Genomic DNA, 6,417 nt, shown 5'->3' with positions numbered 1-6,417 from the left:
GACAACGATCAAAAACCTAAGTAATCGCACGAAGCAAAGCGCTCAGGCTTGGGCAGGTTGCCGTGGCAACGCGCAGTCCCGGCTGGTAGCAAAGCAGAGCTTTCGAATGCCAGCCAGGCAGCCCGGTAAGGCTCGCTTTTCCTCTGCCTAGCCTGCCCTCAGTGCTGTCAATGTAGAAGTTTGCGCATGCGTATTAAGTTGTCTCATAGCTTGTCAATGGGACTAAAAGCAGAGCCTTTAGTCTGTGGCGGGAGTATGTGAGCCAATCACAGCGCCCAAAATGAAAAATTGTTACAATTCAGGTGTAATAACTATGCAACAGCGAAGACACTGCATTTAGCACTCTATCGAAGACTTTGGAAGTGAAATATCGGCAGCTATGTCAACAATTGCACATCTGAAGTGTTTTAGCAAGCTGGATTACCAGCAGAAGTTGCTCACCATCAATCGAGGTAGGCCAACACCTCCTCTTCGCGATTTATATCAGCGCAAGGGGCAGAAAATAGTACGTACATTCCATCAGGAATGGTATGAGAGAAAAGAGTGGCTCTGCGGGTGTGATGTTAGCAACCGTCTGTTCTGCTTCCCTTGCTTGCTGTTCTCAACACAGCTAGCAAGGCAAGGCTTGTTCAAACTCTAGCCGTACAGAAAACATGGCATGCAGTCTTTGAGTCTAGCTGAGCCGTTTGCAATCGCTGCATTGTGGAAATATTCAACATCAGATGGGTAGCAGCTTCAAGTAGTTTGAACACACTGGGACACAATATCTTCATCATGTCAACCACCCCGGGCTTTTAATGGAACTAACTTGCATGGAAAACATTCTCGTGATTCTGCTTTAAGGTAAGATTCATCTAATTATTAAGCTGTGGGTAGCCTTTTAACATGAACATGCTAAAGTTTGTCGTGGTGCCTTTTGTTGATGGGTCAGGGAGGTGTTGACATTGAAGATTGGTTGTGCTGTGGACACGAATAGACTGTGTGTGTGTTATTATGGACGCGAGATTGTTTTTTGAGCGTACGACATGACTTAATTTTCCTAATTTATTATGATGATGACTTAATACGCGATGCGTGAGGTGTGTGGAGCCTGTTAGCAAGTTGACGTGCAGCTGTGTTCTTTTGAAGTGCACGGTGTACGAGATCAACGTGGGGGCGGTGGGGCTCGCTCGAGTGACTGGGATGGGTGCTCACGCACTCAAAAATTGACTTGATTTGAAACACCTTGCACAACCGTTGCTAAAGTGTTTGAGAATACAATCACGCACAAGAATGAGTCTCAGAAGTGTTTTCGTTGGTTTACTCGATGTACCAGTATTTACTGTCTGAATGCACGGCTCATGTTTGTTGAGTTCGCAAGCAACCCGCCCCCTTGCCAACTTTCCTTCTTGTCTGTGAGTGTTTGATTAGCAGCACAAAATGCGTCAATGAAGCAGGAGCTGTTACCTAGGTTGGTTGATTGCTAAATGTAAATCGTTTCCCCTCACATGCTATGGTGTGATTCACAGTTGGTGAACTAGACATTTTATCTTCTAAACAAAGTAGGCTACACTGCCACCCTGCATCCATGTGAAACACCCTGGCATTTGCAACAGAATAAACAGAAGAGGAGCAAAGGCAACTGCTAAAGCCAAAAGTTAAAGCTTTTCCCCCAAAATGCTGTGATGTTGTAGCTTTCTAAATTATTGTAAAATGTAGGCCTACAGGTCCTTAAATGTGTACAAAGTAGGCTATGGGTCCTTGAGCTACCAATTTGCCAATTTGGCAAAAAAAAAGTCTAGCTGGCCTTTTCAAGAAATTGAAATTATGCATTTTCACTTATTGTTTCAGATGTACACTCACACTCACACACACACACACACAAACACACACACACACACCATGTTACATTTCAGATCTGCATGAAAGGGGGTACTATTTGTTCAAAGTTTTTAGTCTTTTATAAACGTTTTTAGCTGATAGTGACTCTCCAGATTTGGTTAAAATGCAGGAAATTGCATCTAAGAAATACATTTTTTTCTGGGGAGGACCCCCAGACCCCGCGCTAAAAAATACACACAAAAAAATTATTTTCTATATTTACTGCCTACCCTACCATACCCCTCACTGCACGTCACTGGAATGTGCTTACATTGCTCTTGACCTGACTGGTAGAAACCATGCTGTTGTGTCACTAGGAGGGCACGGCCTGGCTAGGATGACCCCTAAAGACGGCAGACATGGTGGGGCACAATGCAGTTGCCTAGTTTCCCTAACGGTAAAACCGTCTGTTCTGAGGAGCAGAGGTTTCTAGAAACGTTTTCTCAGGAACAGCTTATCGCCTATAGGTGATAGAGGTTTCCCCTCAGTGTCAAAAGAAACTCCAAAGGTTCCAGAGGATCTGTTTGCTTTTACAGTCCATATGTAGGCCTATTTCTACTATCCCCTGCGTATCTCTATTTTCTCTCTTTTTCTTCCTTCTTCAACTTAATCACCCCTCCCTCTGTGCATCTCCATGTTCTTGTAAGACCAGATCTCTGTGTGCGATGTAATAAATCAAAGTGTGATGTGCTGTCCTCAATGAATTGGGTATCAAGACATTTCATCCATTACACCGTTGTGTTATTGTTGGAGATACCTGTTCCAAAAATTGAGATCTGAAGTGCTTGACATTCAAAGCAAAACATTTAAGGACGTAAGTGTATAATTCATTTACTGAAGAATGTAAGTGTCTATTCACAAAAAGTTAGAACAAAACATGAGGCGCACCCTAGGCTTGTGTTGAAAACTGAAAGAAGTCAGTGGATATAAGACTGGAGGAACAGACCTAGTTTCAGACCTAGTCCCTTTTCAATGTCAGACGTCTGTTGCTAATATCCACTGTCTTCTTTTGTTACTTGCAATACTGCAATATACAGTTTTCGACACAGGCCTTGTGTGCGCCTCATGTTTTGTTCTAACTTTGTGTGTGTAGACGCACCCTAAGCTACTCACAGCTCAAAGTCTAGACGCAGACTTTCCTTTTTGTTTTCCAATGCACCGATGATTTCGCGAAATGTTTTCAGATGATTTCAGGGCTGGCCTGGGACCACAAACCAGCCTGGGCATTTTGGCATAGACCAGCCCGTCTCCCCCAACCCCCATACTATGATGAAGTCCACTGTACTTCCCTACAAAGCGAAAGTGCAGTAACTACTAGAGATGCCCCAGATCCTGAATTTTAGGTAACTGCCGGATACCGGATCCACTGCTTAATATCCTGCCGGATCCGGATCCTGTGAAAAACCCTATTATCCTATTATTAACCGGATCTTGGATCCTGTGCATCTCTAGTAACTACACATTTTGACAAAACTGAATAAAGCTTGAAAATGGGCTTCATTGCACCTCCTTTATCTTGTGACGAAGCTGTATTGTCGAAATGTGTCCCGTTTTAGAGATATTGCTATGTCAAATTTGCAATAGCTATAATATCCAACCTAACACCAAGGATTTGAAGGCATTTTTCCCAGTTTCCATGTTGGCATAGTTACTGCACTTTGCCTTTGTACGGCAGTGTGTATCAAGGATGCACCGATGGGCTGGCCCATGGAAATGGTGGGCCGGTCTCTAATTTTTTAAATGAACAAAAACACAGAAGCATTGTCCCCTGATGGCTGTCGGCCCACCGGGAAAAGGCCCTATATGCCAGATTGCCAGTCTAGCCCTGGATGATTTTGTTCTGGGCCTGGCCAAGGCTGTCAGGGGCCCAGGGTGCTGTGGCCTTCTCCTCCTCCTCACACCATCCCCGGCTCATTTTCTCGCTGTTGGTTTCAGTAGGTGCAGCTGGGCCAGAATCATAGTGGCTCTACCAACACCCCCACACATATACACACACACACACGCACGCACGCACGCACGCACACACACACACACACACACACAGTCGTCCTCTCGCACTCTGCCCTCTGCCCCCCCGGTGCATAAACCCTGCCTGGCAGCGCGGAATTTATGGTGGAAAAAACCTTTTCGCCTCAGTCACAGGAGTGACCCCTTTTCTGCTGGGGACATTTTCTTTAAAAAATTCCTCCACTCCACTATACTGCTTCTCCCTCATACAGCGGTTCCCAAACTTTTTCCCCTGCGCACCCCCTTTTACATTTCAATGTGGTTCGCGCACCCCCTAAGCGAATGTTTCACAGCCGCATATTTTTGTCAATCCAATCGACCTGACCTTTTTTTCTGCAAATCATTACCATGGAACTTGTTGCATGACAAGTCTAGGAGATATAAATTACACTTCAGATGGATCCTTCCAGCATATGTTCCAGCATTTTTCAAACAATTAAATCTACCCAACGTTCATTAATGTTAGATTAAAAAAAAAACACATATCCACCATTGCTCTATTCAGCTCACGCACCCCCTTGTGACAGGCCGCGCACCCCCAGGGGTGCACGCACCACAGTTTGGGAAACCCTGCCCTAATACTTCAACCCCCACAACCCCAGTTTATCCTTGCTCTAACTTGCTCTCTCTCTCTCTCTCTCTCTCTCTCTCTCTCTCTCTCTCTCTCTCTCTCTCTCTCTCTCTATCTATTTGCCTTTCCAACTCGTCTCACCCCCCCCTCCCCATATTCCCCTCTCATTCTCCCTCTGTCCCCGCACTTTGTGTTTTATGTGCTGCTTTAAGGTGGGGGAGAGGGAGCCATGAGGTCAGATGTGGACGCTCTTGAAGGTGTGTGCGTGTGTGTGTGTGTGTGTGTGTGTGTGTGTGTGTGTGTGCGCAAGCGTGTGTGTGTGTGTCATTCTCTCCACCTGCACAGGAAGTGGTATGAGGGGGTTAGCAGGAAATGACAGCTATGCACCCAAGGTACACAACACACACACACACACACACACACACACACACACACACACACACACACACACACACATACACACACACACACGCACGCACGCACGCACGCACGCACGCACGCACGCACGCACGCACGCACGCACAGACAGACAGACAGACAGACAGACAGACAGACAGACACACACACACACACACACACACAGGCACGCACGCACGCACACACACACACACAGACAGACAGACAGACACACACACACACACACACACACACACACACACACACACACACACACACACACACACACACACACACACATACACACACACACACACACACACACACACACACCGTCATCACCACCACAGGTCCACCTAGGCCAACCAACCCACACCTTTCTGAAACCAATACCACACGCACACACACACACACACACTCCAAAGTACACCGACCTCAGTACACCTCCCCACCCCCATGATGTATCAGGCATAGTGCCATCCACCACAGCACATCACCTGGGCCAAAAAGGCAGCCAGACCACTTGACTACGGCAGCCCCTTTGGCTCACACTGTGCTGACGACAAAAAAAAAAGAAAAATTAAGTCAGATCACTTCTCTCTTGAACCTTGAAGAACCAAGTCTGTGGTCAGTCAGTGATTCCTAAAAATATCTGACTGGTTGCAATTCGGTCAACTGGAGTCCAGACATTAACACACACGGAGCAGAAAATCAGGACATCAGCTGACCATGAGTCTCTGGCCATCTCTCTGCTTGGACATGGCACACCGTCACTGTTTACATTGACGCCCATTAAACCACATTGGAAGAAATAACAGTAACGAAAGAGAATGAGAGAGAGAGAGAGAGAGAGAGAGAGAAGAAGTGACCACAAATATCTGCTTTGTTTAACTGGCTGGTTAAGCCGTCCTGCACTTCAACCAAGCGTTTTAAGCCTATGTGGCGGTAAACCCTCCTTTTCCTTGGTGTAGGCAGGTTTCAAGCTTGGAAAAAATATTTATTTCCTTTTTTTCCCCCGTTCTTTCTGTGTGTGCTGTGTTTGCTTTTTCCAAGCCACCTGGGTGGAGGGCAAATAGGTGGTGTGGCCCTCTCACTAGCAGGAACTCACACAGTGTGGAGACTAGACGCAGGCCCTACTCTAGGGGCGCATTCAGACCGACTGAGAACGGTGCCGGCAGAGATTCTTTAAGTATATAGAGATATGCCAACATAATAGGTTTCTATGGGCACCTAACGTGACCAGGTTCCGGTCTGCCTAAAGGGGCGTGTCATAATGCTCCTAGCATTGAATAGAACAGTCCTTAGGTCTGCCTAAAGGGGGATTTCCCCCCCTCCCCCTTGCAATAACAGAACCCGGAAACAATGGGCCAATGGAACCTCTCTCTCTCTACTTTCTCTGGTGCCGGTGCCCGTTCCCACACCTAATAGCAAACCGGCCGTCGTGTTCACGGCACAGATATTAGCATTCGCGAACCGGAAAGTTGGTTCGCAATAGGAATCACAAAGTACTTGGTTTTTCTCCATGAACCGTGACGACAACGTGGCCGTCAGCAGGTTCATCCGGGTCACACAGTCATGTGCGA

Source organism: Engraulis encrasicolus, chromosome 20, assembly GCF_034702125.1.
Source record: "Engraulis encrasicolus isolate BLACKSEA-1 chromosome 20, IST_EnEncr_1.0, whole genome shotgun sequence".
In the NCBI taxonomy this organism is placed as follows: Eukaryota; Metazoa; Chordata; class Actinopteri; order Clupeiformes; family Engraulidae; genus Engraulis; species Engraulis encrasicolus.
This window is presented reverse-complemented; position numbering follows the sequence as displayed.